The following is an 18,108-nucleotide window of genomic DNA, read 5'->3' as shown; positions in this document are numbered from 1 at the left end:
TTAGTGATGGCTCAGTGTAAAACCAGTTCATTAAGTACAGAAACATTTTCAAACCTGATGAGTTTGTTAACTTCTAATATAGTAGGCAAATAGATTATTTGTCACTGCTATCTTCACTTTGAGTGCTAAATTGTCCTAGGTAATAGATAAGAAAAATTTTCACATTTCAGTAAAGTACAAATGTTGTGTAGGGAGTACTGAGTGGGCTGAAACCGACGCTTTCTTTAGTTAAGCCACCACCAGTCACTCAGGTACTGGGAACTCCTGCCTTTCCCTGCCTGTGCTAATGGATATGGGTGCGCTACGTTCACAATGGTTTTGTTACAGGCAAGCATTAAGTTTTTGCTCCATAGAACCATACATTGGCCATATGGCCAATTCTTGATTTGGAGGCAAGTTCAACTTCCTTTTTCGTGGAGTAAGGTTAACAAATTTTTTTTGTTACGTTGCCATTTCAAAATTAAGCTTCCTGAAAGACCCTTATTTATTTCAGTAGAAATTTGGATCTTGCACATGTATGGTGACCTCCTCCTAGCACTTAAATTTAGCTAGATTCCATGCTGATATTATTAAATTCACCTTCTGCTTTGAATGTTGTTGATCTTAAAAGATGTTGACTATCACTAATGTTATACACCAGAAAGAAAGTTGCGTAAGCAGTCCTGCAGAGAATCCACACAGAGAACTGGATGAGGAATTTGCATTTCATTCTCGGTGAATCCTATTTTGCTCCACACCTGATTCACCAAGCACGTTGTTCAGTTGGAGGGATTTCTGTTTCTTTGTGCTGCCATCTCAGCTGATTTAGCGGAGACTTCAGAGTTCCTCTCCTACCTTGGTTTGAATAATGGGCCATAGATGTGAATGCTAAGAAGGCAAGAGGAGAAGGATGTTTGTCAGTCCTTTCAGAGGAAAGTTTTCAGGTCTTCTCAGGTTTGATCACATGGTTTCAATTGGATGAGGAGCTGTGTGTAAAAAATCAAGAGGTAGCTGTGTTTTTTTATTTTCTACAGCCAAAATCTAGAATAATTTCTTTCACTTCATATGTAATATTACTTACTTTTAATCCTGAGTGCTTGTGGCCAGTCACGTATTCATGATTTTCCAGGGAAATCCCAAAGGCTTTCTTTTATGGATAGGGGTTGCAACACCAGACTCTACGAAGGTAACAGTCTTATCTAGAAGACAAGAGAGACAAAGATGGAGCTAAATGTTAAAACAAATTACTATTTAACTTTTAATGGTGTGGGGAACACATACAGATTTATGAAGCTGACAGTACTTATATATGATGCCAAGGAATGTCTTTTTTATCTGTGTGTAGATGAGAAAACTGAAGTGATTCCTACTCACAGTAATTGCATCCAAATCTAAATTCCTTAGAGATAAAAAATAAACGGCACCCAAAACATTTCAAAAAAGTTATCCTCAAAAGTATGTGTATACCGGCAAGGCTTTTTAACAAGAAGCTTAACATGGAAGTCTTTCATAAGAACATCAATAGGTGTTGCTCCGGTACTAATAAGTCATCACATATTTATAACAATGCAATAGGATAAAATTCATGGTTCAGACTCGGTAACAGGCTAAATTTTGTGGCCAATTTCCTATTAATGAAACATTATCTGTCCTTTAGAACTTCGTACTTAAGTAAAACTCTATCTCCAACTTTGTGAATGTATCTTAATTTAAGGAAACACTGTGTGTCACATATACATGCAGAGACACATGTCTTTAAAAGGCCAATTATGACAAAGGCATGTAGAAAGAACAGAAAGTTGTCATGTCGGCAAATAAATATATAAGCAATTAAGAAAATCCAGTAAATTGTGGGGCTAGATAAAGAGCAATAAAATGGACTTTAAAAAACAAATCTAGAAGTACAAAATACAAAGGCTGGTGATTATAAAGAGAACCTGAAGGAGAACACGGTCTTGTCAAAGTTTTCATTTGTTTAAAACAATTATGAGTAATTCCAGTAGCTTACAGGAGAGCAAGAACAAGCACGTACACTAAAAGAGGACTTACTTGCTCTATTCAAGTGACACAGTGTGTGAAACATCTGAGGTCTGGGAGTAAAATGTGTCTTAATTAATTTATATTCTAATATTTTAGATGTCCTGCTGTGTATACTGTTGATTGGAAACCTAGATTATAACTTGTGCCATGTAATGCCAGCAGTACAAATGTTTAATCTTAGTGGTATTATTAAAAAAAAATCTCCATGTATGTTTTACTTAGATTATCCATTGAAATAATTTATCCTTTCTGTGGATGTTCTCAATTTCCGAAAGGCCGAAAAACTTGCACTGAGCTTTAGGACATCTAAGGTTCCAAGTGTATTTTTCTGCTTGGAGTTTCAATTTTTCCTTCTATAACTTCATGGTTCATTGGGGAATGTGTGGCATGCCAAGTTGTTCAAATGCCCCATCATTTGAAGTAAGCAGATTAGTTAATGTTTAAACTGTAATGCATGATTCATAAATAAAATACCTCGGAGTGTTTAAAAGGACTGTTATTCAGGACTCCCGAGTTGTTCCCTCCACTTGGCTTGTGAGCACGTACGTCCTGAAGGATCAGTCTCTCAGCACTCAATTGTCTTCAGTGCTTTTGCTAAAAATCATATGCTCAGGCTTGCCTAAGCAGGGAATAGACTGCACAGTAGCCCACCATGTGAATGAGACTGCTTCTGTGGTAGGGAACACTGAGTGAAAATGGGACGAGCTGTCTTGCTTTGAGTAGGATGAGTAGTCACCCCAGGGGTTAGTTTGGAGCAGCTTCTATGCCATAAACTCCCACTCCACCATTCTGCACCCTAACTGCCTCATGTACACAGGACCTCTGTAGCACACTGACAATGAGAAATGTAATATACAGCTTTCAACCAGAGGTATATTAGATGGTAGATGGGTGTGTTTGTCTTACAAACACAAGCCCTTTAACTGAAGGGGTGGCTCATAAAGAGTTGCATCCACAGATGGCAGGCAGCCTGGGAGCAGTCAAAGGGACTCAGAAGAAAGAGTCCGTGGTGATGAGCGTAGTGTGAAAACCTAAATGAAGGAGAAAAATAAAATCAAAAAGTGTAAGGGATGAAAGAAGTCCCAGTTAAGATGTGTACAGAACAGTAATTGCTGAAATGTCTGTTTGGAGAAATCATTCCTCACATGGAAGATATCTAACAGCACTGGCTAAGATAGCACTTGCAACCTTATCCCAAAGCAAACAGATGGAATTACTGTTTTTCTTTGTCTTACAGACATGTTCACAGATTTTTATGTAGCAAGAACTACTATCACCACCAAAAAAATACCTCCTAGATGGCATAATACATAGACTCTTTAGAAGATTATTGATGGTAGGTCTCTGCTATTCATGCCATTCATTTCAGCAAGAGCTGAAATGTTCAGTTGTTTACCATATGCAATATAATTCCTGATTTAATATAAGGAATCGAAAACTTGCAATGTACTCCATCATTAAGATAATTATATGCAATCTTACTATAGTTGGGATATCTAAATAAAGTATAAATTACAGATTTAACTTCAGTCTGGGACCATGGATGCTATATAGAATACTTAAGCCCCAAATTTCAAGAGGATTAAACATTATTTAAATTTAAGACTCTGTATCTAAAATTTAGTAAAAAGAATAATTTCTAACATGTACTGTATATTTAGAAGCAGTATTTCTAACTTTAGTTAAATAACTACCTTCTATTTTTTATTAAATTCTGTGTTATCTTAAAAATATATCTTGTTATCTCTAAGTTGCATTTCTGTACATCCCATGTAAATATTATTTTACCCATAGTAAAGTAAAAATTTATACCTTTTCTTAAATGAATACACTTTGCTGATTTCTAAGCAGGGCACTTAGATACCAAATAAATCATAAAATCTAAGCAGAGCCTTATAATCCCATGTTAGGAGACTGTATGGTACTTTGTTGTTAGCAAAGAGACAAACATGGTTAGGGGACTGGAGCACCTCTCTTATGAAGAAAGGCTGAGGGATTTGGGTCTCTTCAGTCCGGAAAAAAAAAGACGGCTGAGGGGGGGATCTTATCAACACTTGAAAATATTTAAAGGGTGGGTGTCAGGAGGATGGGGCCAGGCTCTTTTCAGTGGTGCCTGGGGACAGGACGAGAGGTAATGGGCACAAACTTGAGCATAGGAACTTCCATCTCAACATGAGGAGGAACTTCTTTACCCTGAGGGTGGCAGAGCACTGGAACAGGCTGCCCAGAGAGGTGGTGGAGTCTCCATCTCTGGAGACACTCAAAACCCACCTGGATGTGTTCCTGTGGACCTGCTCTAACATGACCCTGCTCTGGTAGGGGGCTTGGACTAGACGATCTCCAGAGGTCCCTTCCAACCCTACGATTCTATGATATGCCCATTCTTCAGAGGATCTCTATCTGATTGCCAGGGATGCACAAAAACATGGACAACAATGAGGAAGCAAAGTAAACTCCAAATAAGGCCTAACAACCTCTATTTTCCAATTCAATCGTTATTTCTTACATCTCAGATGATCCAGGACATTGATTACAGGACTCTCTTCCCACTCCTAATTATTTAAAAAGATGCCTGACTAGATGAAAACACACTTCATACCCATTTCCTGAGTCATATAATAAACTGAAGAGAGAGAGAGAGAGAGAGCTTTTCTTACATGTAATCTCCAAACATCGCATCGTTGCTGTTAGGTAACTGGATATTTCTATAGCATGAATTCTAGATACTGGCAATACCAAGCCTTAGCCTACATTTTCATAGAACTGTAATCCCTTTTAAAACCAGTATGTTTTTCTGCGTATCAAGATTACATAACCACTCACTGTGCCTTTACTTACTCCTTTTTGAGCATTCACCATCTGTGACCGGAATTTCATCTTGAATTTAGTCTCTGTTGTAGGAGGAGTAGCTTCAAGCAACCCCAAGCACACTTGAGCTGGCACTCAGCAGGGCTCTCCGCCGCAGCAAGGCTCTCCACAGCACAAAGGCAGCACAGGGCAGCTCCCTCGCCACCACCCACCCCAGCTCTTGGCGTGTGTGTAAAGGAGGAACAGTGTCATGACTGGCTACAAATTACTAGAACCTTAAATAACCCACATGATATAGAACTGCCTTCAGGCTCGCTCTCGTTATTCTGGGGATCAAAGGAGCACAGTATTGCTCAAGGCTATATTTTAAATGGTATTTAGATGCTATAAGATTCAAGTGGGTGCTTAGTGAGGCTGATAAATGTGCCTAAGCATCTCAAGTCCATCAGCCTCCTGGTTTTTCATCTGTAAACCTACGCACTTTTGTAAATTTCCCCTATAAAGCTATTTGCTTGTGAGGGTGTAAGTGGGTGTATGTATATATTATCACTCATGTACCTACTTTTCTGAAGCTATGCTGTTCGCTGCTCAGCTATCGCTGAAAACCCAAGCCGTGTCTGTCTTTCGAGCGAGTGAAATGGTGAGCAACTATGAAAACTAAGTGATGCCCATGATGTACAGCCAAACAGTCAAAAAGTTAACAAGCTAAGAAACACTTGTCAATAAAAAAACCCCAAATTCGTTTGTTTAAGCTGGCAGTTAGACAATTCTGAATCTAATGCTGAAGGCAACTATCGTGCTGAAATGTGATGTCATGTATGACAGGAATGGTGTGACAGACTTGCAGAGGGGAATATTAACCTGACAGTTTACCACTACTGGCAAATGTAAGAGAGAGAAGGAAAATATTAATGTTGAATATTTATAAAGCATTCACTTGCTTAACTGTTTCTTCTTTTGAGTGTCATTCCAGTACTAAAGCACAGTTTAAGAATGCCTGCAATGTGTCACCAAGAAAAAGGAAAAGTGCCAGATCTCATTGCTAAGTCCCTTAGCCACCTAGTCCCTTCTGAGAAGAGATTAAATGAAAGGAGTAGAAGACAAAGAACACTATATGATTTCATCTGAACTTCAGATGCAGGCAGCTCTATTTTGCAATTTCAGGTAAGTACATCCAGCACTTTATTGAGTTATAAATTGCTTTTCCACGTTGTTTGAACAACACGGGGAGCAGAACTACACTATTCCCCTACGTTCCAATCAAAGTCAACTTCAGTTCTTTCTTGCTCATTTTGTATTGATGTGCTGCATTTCTGCAAGCACTGCACAATGTATTCCTGGGTATTTGACTGTATTACAGTTCATTTGTCATACACATTGCTAGGCCAGTCAGGAACAATTACACAAAATGGTGCTGTAACACTTGGTGGAAACAGCGTGTCTTTGAACCTAACAGTTAACATTGCTGATAACATAAATTATATGCCATATACACAACACTTGGTATTTGTCAAGGCTTTGGTACTCAGGTGCCTGTATTAGGATTAATATGTTTTAAGAAAGCCAGAGCACTGCAGCAATTAATCAAGTTTCCATAATTAAGGTAACCTTGATTTAAGCAAATTATCCTTAAAGCTCTCAAGAATCAATGGTTTAGATAAAACTGCTAAGTCAGTAACTCTGTGGTCTGTAACCGGATTCTTAGAGTTGATTTACGGGATAATTTCCACACGAGTCCTACCCTCAATACCTTTAAAATTAAAATCCACTTACCAGTCCATACAACTGTTCTGCAGAGGACAGCCCTGGGAGCCACCTTCCAGCCTAAAAGGACTTCTCAGGGCCTAAGCTGCATTCACAGTAAATTATGCCCACTGCGCAATTGACTATCTAATGTGCTTCAATGCAGTACCGCTTCCTCCTCCTTAAGTGTTTATTGAAAAAACACCTGTCTATATGACTGATCTTAACGACAGGAAAGTCAACAGCAAACTTCTAATAGATTTCAATGTGAATAAAATTGGGTCATACACAACCATCCTACAGGTTGAATTAGCAAAAGCGCTGTCCACCTCTGGAGCCTCTTACACACGCAGAAGAGCTAGAAATGTTTAAACTTGATAACCTTTCATTTGAAAAATTAGGGAAATATTTCAGATTATTTAATTAATGATGTGAAATGAGATGAACAAGAGAACCTACTGTCATCACCTTCCAGTAGAAAAACAAGTGGAAAAAGGAGAACTGGAGAACTGTTTTCGTCAGATTACATTGCATTCACTTGGAAGATCTCCAAAAAGAAATAAAAAACAGGACCAGGAGAAACAAACACTAAATGCCTTGAAGAGATGTGGTAGAACAAGGGTCTAGGGAAGCAACAGTTCAAATGCTTCTACAGAGAGCAGTTCAAAAAAATTTGCACAAAAATTGAGTAAGACCTACATGGAAGAAATGAATGAGTCCCAAATTCCTTACTATTCACACTCACTGAACTCCAAAGAGTAAGAAGAAAACAAAACAGAATTTAATAAGCAGAACTTGTGGAAAGCAGGATGAAGTGTGAACCACTTCTTTTAACAAGAACAGTAGCATTGCAAAATTACTCCTTCTTTCATAGAGATGTTTATCAAATGAAACTGGAAAAGGATACAGTCTTAGGGAAATCCGGACATAGTGCACTGAAATAAACACAATGTCTCTTATTGATGTCCATGAGCATTGTTTTGGGTCCTATGCATGAAAAGTGACATTTCCTGTGAGGGAAATCAGCAGGCCACGTACACCAGCAGTATAACTAATAATGCTCTCCCAAGGGGGAAAAAATAATAAAGAAACTTGCACAAACAGGTTCTGATTCAACAACGCTCCTGCTTGTGCATGACAGTCAAAGATAATTGCGAAGAAGATAGGTCACCTTCCATCAAGCCACAATGGGATTAACTGTTAAACTCATGGTGACATGAAGACTGACAAAGCTGGATGAAAAATTTCTGAGATAGATGCCATCTATCTATAGATAGATGCCGAGATTGAAATACATTTGAGAAACATTTAGAAGCTTAAGTAAAGAAAAAAGGTATTTTAAATTTTCCAGAAGATCAGCTGCAATGCTTTCAATTTCTTCTCCTGTGATCCTAGATCTCTGCTGTATTTAAGTGCCAAAGTATGTTTCTGCTCAAATCAAACTCTGTATTTGTCTGTTTAGATGCATCTGTGCAGGTTGTTCTGTCTGTTTGAACTGTTTGCCAGCCAACACGGCAGATTTAAGTGACCACAGTACCTCTCTCATGTCTGTGAGGCTGGAAAGTAAAACAGATCAGGACCTCATAAAGAAATGGCACAGCCTGGGGTGAGTCAAGGTGGATCTCCCACCAGGTAATCTGAATGGGGGTGTGAGCTGAGGGCCACTCCTTACACAGAAGTTGTGGATGATGCACGTGTTCCTTAATACCTCCAAACATGAGGCTTGAAATTGTCAGAATCATAGTCAAAAAGCATGAAGTATTCCATTGTACACAGCTGGCTTCAAGGAATGCAAAGACTCATATTTTGGAATCTCGGGCCTTTCTCAATCTTGAGCAGAAGGCAGCTGGTCCCTTTCTACCTGAGTCCCTTTCTCTTTAGTCAGATTATACAACATACCAAGTAGCCATTTTATGTATCATCTCAAGACTGAAACACTAAAGCTTGAGAATAATTAATGAGATTTTGGTGACATCAAATATAAATGTGAATCAAAACTCCCCAGATTTAATCAGAAATCATGGCTTGAACTTTATTTGGAGTCTAATACCAGCTCCTTATCAGATCTTTTGTTTTGTCTCTAAATGTAATGTTCATACCAAAAAGCAAAATGCAGATGCCTCTTGAATTCAAGTTTGTTAGAAATGGCTCTGCCACATTTGGCACTAATGCTGCGTAATGTGTAAAAATAATGTATATGTATTTTGTTAGTTGATTCTAAAATATATCCCGAATACTTTCCAGGAACATCCAAATACAGCATAACACACTTAATCCTGAAATTGGATTCACAAGGACAGATCTCAAAAAGACAACTTCGTTTGTTAGATAATATTAAAAAAAACACCAAGCAGTAACAAGCTTAGTTTCATGATCATAAAGTGCCCCCACTCTTCTGACTGGAGTTTATCAATGATTTACAAGAGGTGTAGTAAGCCACTGGCACATATCTCTTTACACATAACAAAAATCAGAGTAAGAAAATAAGAAAATGGGCATTGGAAAATACTTATTTTTAGCTGAGCTTTGCTGTAAATGGAGTATCAACAAAGCAAAAAGATGCACAATAACCATCTCAGGTAAGAAGAAAAGCTCATTAGCACAATAGTGAAATGGCAAAGTGAAAAAGAGAATGTCGGTTTAAAGGTGAGAGGCCAAAGCAGAATGGAAGCAGTCAGGAACATACTCCCCAAGGCGAAGCTCAGCTACAGCACTGAGAGTTTAACTTATGGCTGAATCGAAAAGTCTGCTGAAGGCAAGCTGAAATAGTAATGCTGAAATGAATGCACTGTATAGAGAGGGAATCCTCTTCAGCATTCACAACCTTGAATGCTTGGATCATACTTGTCAGTTTAAAAGCAGATACCATTTTCCCACGTGGAAAAACTACTTTTTGCATTTTGCTTCTTCTAAGGAGACACTATCACATACTGGTATTTGGCAAACAATTTAGCACAATCTTATTTTTAAAAGAAGAGATGCATGTATGAGTAGCAATGTCCTATTGCTCTTTATGAGTGCTTCACAATCTGACTTGATGGAAAGAAGATAATTTTTATAGATTAGTAATAAACCAATGATTTTCACGTGCAGGAAGACATGAAAAATTCAAGGATTTCAAGCAAAGTGGACCTAACTTGGTTTCAAGTTTAGAAGTAATTGGTAATCTATCACATCATTAGATAAGCCATTCCAGAGGTTAGTAACTCATTCCTAAACATGTACGGTTTATTTCTTATTTGAATTTCTAATGTTTGGGTCTTTTTCTGTTCTTTTCTGTTACCTCTAAATGGTCATCTGCTATGAGGTACACTTCAACACGTCTTAAACTTTATTTGGAAAAAAAATATAGATTACAGTTCTCAGGCCTCTAATGAAAAGAGCTTTGTCTTTGGAACTTAGATCAGGTAGTTCTTAATTACTTTCTGCATACTTCCCAGTTTTTTTAGCATCAATTAAAGGCAGACTTTGACACATTTGTCTTACTTATTTCACATACAGAGATAATATCAGAATCATACCAACTGCTCTATTCTTGCTCACATGCATAAGAATTTCATTCACTATCTCAGTTGTAGCACTGAAATAAGAGCACATGTTCAATTGCTATTGCCACTATTTTGCAAAACTTCACAGTGCCAATCTCTCCCAACAGTTTGTATGCTGAGTTTATCTAAATTTCATGCCCCAGGAAACAAATAGCTCCAACACCACAGAGACCAGAATTCATCAATGCCCAGAGAAGTAAGGGGCTACTTTGGAGCAGCTTATAGACACTGTTCACTTGAGCACGCGGTGAACATGGGAGTCAGGATATCAGCTTCTTCCTGGAGAGAGAGCAAGAATGCCATTTTGACTTAATTATGACCTACTGTAGTAATGGAGAATTTTCCAGTGGGAAGAAAATCTTAATCCCCTGTCTGTCACTACTCCAGCGTTAGAAAAAGCAGTGTGATGCAGCCCAGATGTCCTGTAAAAAATTTGCTGATAGGCATGTGGCAGAAAAGCAGAACTGCTGAGATTTTAAGCCAGTCTGTCTAGCCCTTTGTCATTCTGCAACCTCGATAACTACAATCCATTAGTCCTGTCATACCTAGAGGTCTCAATATGAATCTGAATTTCTTCATTCATATCAATGGAGTGTTAACCTTGGTAATGTTAATCTAAAGTTACTGCTGTTACCTCCAACACTGCCAAACAGAATAATAAAAAAACGGACAGTCTTACACAGGGAGCTTCAGCATCCTCTTAAGAAACGACCTTGGTTTTCAAGTGATGTTTTATTTTCAGATACAGTGTATCATTAACACCTACTACTACAGTGTAGAGTTAACACCTACTACTTCAATTTTTATGCCAAAATGGTCCCTGTCATCTGGTTTCCATGATGTGTCTGAGGGCTGTCCTTCTTCTAAAGATATATACACTTCAGTTTTCAGATGCTCTTTGACTTGTAAAAGGAAAAATAATTTAAAAAAAAGCTATTTTGAAAGCTAGCTATTTTGTTTTCACACCTTTGATTAAAAAAGAAGAAAAAGAAATAAAAGACATCCTACCAAAATTTTCAGCAATTTCTATCTACATTTTGTCTAGAAATAAAGTAAGAGCCCCTTTCTGCATGAGATTCTGGCACTTCTTTCTTCAGTTTCAGTGACTGCTAAGGAAAACTGAGGTGAGTAAAAATGAATAAAACATGGAAAATGATAGTTAGGATTTTCCTGATTTCAGAATAAGTTGTGTGTAACTTCTGGCCAAGCATTTCTCCTTCCTCCAATCAAATTCACTCTAGTTTTTATTCCTATTTCTGGATAATGTCCTGTAATTAATTTTTAATTATTTTATTAACACACAAATAACTGCGAAAAAATCCTGACAAATAATTTTTCAAAAAGAGGTTATATATTTAAGCATAAACCTAAGAGGAGTAACAGTTTAACATCTCTCAATTCCTACCCCTGACTAATAAGTGGTCAGCAAATAAGTTCCCATTTAATTTATCATTCGTAAAAATATATTCCTACAAATTACTTCAAAACATTCTCATTAGTTAACATTTCCCACAAGCACTGAAATTACATCTGTTAAAAGGTAAAAGGAAACATTAAAACTCTCAGGTTTCTGTGTGAAAGCTTTGATAAAAAGCTATGAACTGCATTAAAGTGAAAATCTATATTAATTAAAGGGAAATGCAAGAGACAGGGCAAAGTTCCAGCACACCAACAGAAGTGACAATTATAACAGAATTTGTGTCACCACATAAGTGTCTGCTTATGTGTATATAGGTTAATGGCTAAGTAGAAAAAAGATTTGTACTTTGAATAACAATCAGAGCAGAGAACTGAATCTCTTAGGTAACTTCCTTCTCTTTAGAAAAGGCAACTATAATGACACCTTGTGCTAACTCAGAAGTCACACAGTTGCATGAAAAGCCTCTACAGTAATTACATAATATAAAACAAAATTATTAGATGTTCCACTTGATTTTCTATGCAGGCTATAACATTGAACAGATGGTGGTCCATCACTAGCCTAAGCCTAACTGTTTTCGTTGGCTTTAAGTGACTTACTGTGACGTACAGCCCAGTGAAGGTCAGCTGGTATGAACAAAATTGACAGGATGACTTACAACAACTAAACTACAAGCTCTGTAAGAGCTCCCCTTTCACAAGACAACCATGAGAATGAGAGGTTGGAAAAAGGCAAGTCAAACATTCCTCCACAGCTCTCTTGTTGCTAGAAAAATTCAAACTCTCCCAACAAGGTGTTAGAGCACTCTCCCCTTAGATCCCTTTCTTTGGGGCCATGTTTGAGGGGCTCAGGCTAAGTGACAAAGAGTGACAAAGCCTTGGTGCTTCAGCTGGAGCGTGGCTGCAAAGAGACTGCCAAAGATGAGGGACAAGTTCTCATAGGAGAAATGTGTCTGCAGCCTACCTCTTCCAGCTCCACTCCCAACTGAAGCTCTACAATGTCTCTTTCCCAGAACTAACCATAAACCTAACCCTAACAACAGGCAAGGGCTTGGGCCTAAAACCAAAGACCTGCCCTACATTAAGAATTCTTCAGGGGACACCACTTTCTCCAGCACACCCCTCCCTTTGGCAGCTCTTTTGTAACCCAATCCAGACTTAGCTTTTTTCTCTCTCTCAAGCCCAGCCCTGTATGAACTGCGTTTGAGTGAGAGGCATTTTCTGAAGCTCCAGACAAAGTGGGGCTGAAAAGGGGCTGCCAAAGCAAGAGGTAAGTTGCAATCAGATCTCTTCTCTAAGAACTTCTTCATTTGGCTTGAGTATAGAGGCTTCTGCTAAGGCTACCAATGGAAGGCACAGGCTGTCAAGAAGAGTTCTCAATTGAGAAATTCCTCATTAAAGATGGGAACGAGGGACTTGTGCTAAGGCTTAGCTTGGGCTTAACAATACCATTTATCTCTAATTAGGGTTTGGTTTTGCTTAGGGTTTGGTTTGAGAGAGAAACAGCCTAGAGCTCTAGTGGGAGTGGAGCTGTAACAGGGCTTCCTAGGGAAGGGGTAGATTGCAAAAAGATTTGTCCCCTGAGAACTGGTTCATCTAGTAAAAACTGGCAACTAATTGCTTTGAACCTTCTGCACCTTCTAATTCTTCCCGCAGCACATCTTAAAGTTATCTGTGAGAGTTTACATTGACGAGAACATTTGTTACAGGTTACACAATTAGCTTACCTTGCAGTACTGTTAAATATTGGGATCACTCCTTCCATGTTTTCCTGAAGGCTTTCATTTCCATACATAGTTTAGTATCGAGGGTTGTTTGGATTTCCTTTCTGGAAAAGGAAAACATGACAACTGGTATTTCCTCATGACAATCTGTGAAAACAATTACTTTTTTTAGCCTAGATGTAGACCTCCACAGCGTGCACTGTTTATCTTGTCAGTGCTTAGTAACCTAGGAGGACATACTTAATACACACAGCAAGACTGGTCAGAGGTGGAAACTTAGAAAGCCGTACAAAGAGGAAAGCTACAGCAGGGAAGGGGAAGTGCACCAAGGAGACAGAGTTGCTGAAGAGGGAACTTCAGTGTGACAGTAGTTTGTGCTCAGCAAATTTTTCTAGCTTTTTTTAACTAGTAAAAGTATAGAGAAAGTTCTTTCTCGCCCTTTACACCTTTCTGCTGCTATCTGCAGTGGATCAGGCCCCCCTAATAGGTAGAGCGTACCAAACCACAAGAAACAAAGGTAACTAAATGCCCTCAAGCTGAAACAGTAGGTTTTCACACAACTGCAGATATCTCCAAAACAGCTGCAAAATATACACCTGACTTACATTTTCGGCCACGAAAAACTTATGCCAAAAGAAGTACGGTTGTCTGTTTTCTGGAGAGGAAAGGAGTATGAGTCATATAAGGCAACATGAGAGGTGCAGCCTACAAGCCTACAGCCGTGTGTACAGCAGGGAAACAAGACTGGTCCAGGAATAATGTGGATAGTTCTGATGCTACTGGGATACCCTGGAAAACCGAATTCAATGCTGGGAGCTGTGCCAGAAAGTCCTCACAGATGATCCAGTGTGTAATAAATTGTTTGACTGGCTTATGAATCAGCAGATGATTGACAAGGAGAACTGCCAAATGGATAATTACATCAGGCTTTGTAATATTAACTAAAAAGCAGGAAAAAATGAAGCCTGATAGAAGTCATTCATAACTTTTACTACTTGTCATGCAGAATCCATTAAGTGCAATGCCAGAATGTATATCATTTTGCAATAAAGATTCTATAAAGATCAGTGTTAACTGCTGCTGTAGAACAACAATGGTAATTTGTCCTCCACTTGACCTTATCCTCAGCTCCCATACAATTGATTCCAGCCTGATACAAAACATTACCTATACAATAGCTCCCAGAGTACCCGTATGGGAACCGCAGTCCTGCTTCACCACGTGGCTTGATGGGATCTACAGATACCGGAGCAGGGGTGCAACAAGATCTGAACATCAGAAAAACATGAGCTGTGGATGGTAACTTCTAACCAATTCTTTACAAAAATTGTATTGTACTAAAAGCCTAGGTTTGTTCAAGATTGTCCCGCCGGCAACAGTATTAACTTAGGAACTGAAGATTTAACATAGCCTTTGAATAGCCGGCAACAGTATTAACTTAGGAACTGAAGATTTAACATAGCCTTTGACTAGCAGACAGTGCCTCCACTTGGAAAATAGTCACGGATGTACTAGTAAAACAACAACGCTGTTCTCAGGCCCAGGATCTATTCAACAACAGTCACTATTGTTGAACTGAAATTAACTATATCTATTTTTAAGCAGCCTACGCATAAAACCTTTTAACCTCTTTCAAGTGGCAAAGTCTAGTTACAAAAAAATCTCCAGCACATGTTATTAAATCCAATTGATCTACTTTTTCCTATCATTCATATTAACATCATAATTCCCCCATTCCACCCTAACATTTGATTTAGAAATATAGGAAGCACCTTAATTCAGCTCCAGTCCACTGTAAAGGCATGAATATCACATTTCACAAAAGGACTTTTGATCAGTTTAACTTTCTATTACAGTTAAAAATTTTTGAGCAAACACATGACTTTTGAAGACTGCTTTTCATTAAATTTTACTAGTTATAAATATGTTTCTGGAGGGGAAATAAAAGTAGAATAAAAACAAAACTATGACATAGAGAAATGCTAGCGTGAGTGCGAGAAAAGAAAACAAATGCTTAGTGATGCTTACAAGTAACTGTTTCTGCTTATAGAGGAACAAAAAGGTGCATCACTAACCGCCTGAACTGTACTGGTTAATATATTTCCATGTCTGTATGCATTTATATTTCATGGCCTGCTAAAAATACACTAATTAAAGCTGTTGACCTAGAATAAGTAAAGCGAGCAATAAATAGACCCTATCTAAATCAGAAATTAAAATGCAGAGTTGCTACACAGGGTTTCTCAATTCAGTGAGCACGGTAAAAACTGTAATATGACAAAAAATACTTTGTAAATCATCAATATAGTCAGATTCTCACATGTGAACTATCTCCAGAAGAACAAAAGAACAACAAAAAAACTACACCTGATCCTGCAGAAGTTTTCTCCCAAGCTGTTATACTGAAATCAGCAAGATCATTCATGAAAATAAAGATTTCATTTTAAGTCTTGGCCCTCTAGAAGAAAATCTCACTGTCCTTTCACATTTTACATCATCTACCTTGTACCAAGCTCACAGGAAAGCAAATGATGATCCTATGACTATGCCCAAAAACGATCAACTGAATGAAGTACAATATTACTTTACTGCTGAATGCATGTACAGGGAAAAGAAGGTTCCACTCCATGGAATACTGCACAGCCGAGTTTATATAACCAGGATTAAAATAAGAAGTGTTTTATAGGAAAGAATGAAATCGAATTTGTAGCCAGGTCAGAAGAAATTGAGTTATGAGTATGTACTACCGAGGAGCCTGATCACTTAGCGTTAGACATGATCAGTCAGTAGGATTTCGGCAAACATTCAGAGTTGCAGTCCTCAAACAGAAGATGTAAATTGTAGGAGGAAAACAAGCCTCAGTGTATGATACGCGACAATACAAATCCCCACCTTCCTCCATTGGGATGCGTGGGAGAGAGGACAAGAATGTGAAGAAGCGGTAGGTATTCACTAGCTTGAATCAGTTCCAACACCTGGAAGGACCTGAAGAAGAAATTCTGTGAGGCATTATATCAGCCAGATTAGGCAGCAGGCGTAATGGATTAACGGGCAAATGATTTTTGTGACAGGGAAATACAGAGCAAGGACCGCAGGAGCATTAAGACTGACAAATAAAATAAAATACAGAGCCCAGAAAGTAGTCTCGGTATAGAAGCTGCGGTAGCAGCAGCAACTACACAAAGTAACCATGTCACGCTGTACAGCCAAAATTAATACAAAGAACTGCCCCCTGAGAAATTTTGCTGGTTATAAAAAAACCAAACAACAACATTGTGTACTGCATTTTGCCAGCTTTCTTGTATGTATTTCTCCCCTTTTGCACCAAGATTGTTTTCTGCCTTGGGCAAAACTGCGAATGCATAATCCAATTGATCTGCTTGTCCTTACAAGAGTCTGCAGTGTTGGTAAAATTCTCTGAAATGCAAGCTAAGTGCACTGCATGATGTGGAGAAGGTGTCTGAATTTATAGCATTTGAATAGCTAAGAAAGCCCTCAAGAACTTCAAAAAGACTATGCTGCTTGACTCTAAGTCACAGGAAGGGTTTATTATTCTCTTTGATAATTGAAGACAACATATTTTGTAAGGAAAAAAGAAGACCTTTACTTATTTATATATATAAAATTACTTCTTATACATAAAGTTTACTTCTTTATATATATATATATATATATAAACACTCCTTTCAGCACTCCTTGTGCATAAAAGTATGAACAACACCATTTTTTTCTTGATAAACTAGAAGGGGAGTTTTGTGAAATTTAGACGGATTGACAAAACTAGTGCATTTTCAACAGCCTCAGTATTTGTAAGATAGGCCTTGTCCTTCTTCAGAAAGTTATTGCAGTGATTTCTTTTTTCTTTGTTTTAATGCCTACAATGTTACCTCTGGAAAGGTAATACTGGAGCAAGACCATTGCTCTGATCTTTTTCATAAAACAGGGAAGGTTTCTTGTTAACAATCTGTAGTTTTACAAAGGCGCAGTCAACAAAGTTACAGTCTTTCAGCAAATATTCTTCCTTTATTTTATGCTACTAAATAAAAAAAAAACCAAAAAACAAAAGGCCACAGGATTTTTGTAAGTCAGATTCCATGAAATAGGAAAACCAGGTATTACCTGTTCTGGTCGATCTCTAAAGATCTGACTACTGGTTTCCAACTGGTTTCAGTATCAGTTGTCTCTCTGACATAGATGGGAGCTGTATGTTTTGAAATGTTTTGCCTTGTTGTGAACCGTGGCAGCCTATTGAAAAAGAAATAGAGAGCATTAGGCTTAAATACTCAGAACATGTGATCTATTTCTGAGTACACTTCAATTACTTTGAATATACACATAGCCACCCAGTTCTAAGAGTAAGTGGAATGGTGTTTGCCCACCTTCGCTGTAATTTTTTTTCCTTTCATTTAAATGGAGTTGTCTGTATTTCAGTCTGTGCCCACTGCCTCTTTTTCAAAAGCATTTTAGAATTTCAATACTAAATATATTTATAGCCAGTTTTATACAAATTTCGTGCGTGCAAACACAGTCTCAGATTAAATAGCTCTTCTCCCATCCTGGTATTTTTCTTGACATATTTATAAAGCAGAATCATATCCCTCCTTCCATCTGTGTTTTGCTAAATCAAACAAGCCAAGCTTGTTTACTCTCTTGCATGATATTCTTTCTTTTCTCTGATCATTCTGCTGTTCTGTGCCCGCTCCAGTGTGTATTAATTGTTCTTCTACATGGTCAATCAAATTACACATAATTCCAAATGAATTTGCAGTGTAGAATACTACTAACATTTCACCTCTTCTAAAAGGCTCAACTTGTGTATTTACAACTGCAAGATATTAGTAATATCC

At 38.0% G+C, this 18,108-nt stretch overlaps 1 long non-coding RNA gene across 1 annotated transcript in view; it reads right to left on the bottom strand.

The window, feature by feature from the left end:
• Positions 1–454: 454 nt before the first annotated feature.
• Positions 455–18,108, bottom strand: part of LOC141740010 (uncharacterized) — a 50,454-nt gene continuing 32,800 nt past the window's right edge. Inside the window, exons 4-7 of the long non-coding RNA XR_012585855.1 lie at positions 17,381–17,506; positions 13,265–13,365; positions 1,061–1,178; positions 455–965 (exon numbers count right to left, since the gene is read on the bottom strand). This is a non-coding gene — a long non-coding RNA (uncharacterized LOC141740010). The remainder of the gene's footprint in view (positions 966–1,060; positions 1,179–13,264; positions 13,366–17,380; positions 17,507–18,108) is intronic.

This window comes from Larus michahellis, chromosome 3 (genome assembly GCF_964199755.1).
Source record: "Larus michahellis chromosome 3, bLarMic1.1, whole genome shotgun sequence".
Classification (NCBI taxonomy): domain Eukaryota; kingdom Metazoa; phylum Chordata; class Aves; order Charadriiformes; family Laridae; genus Larus; species Larus michahellis.
The sequence above is the reverse complement of the archived record's forward strand: the minus strand, read 5'-3'. Positions and strand labels throughout refer to the sequence as shown.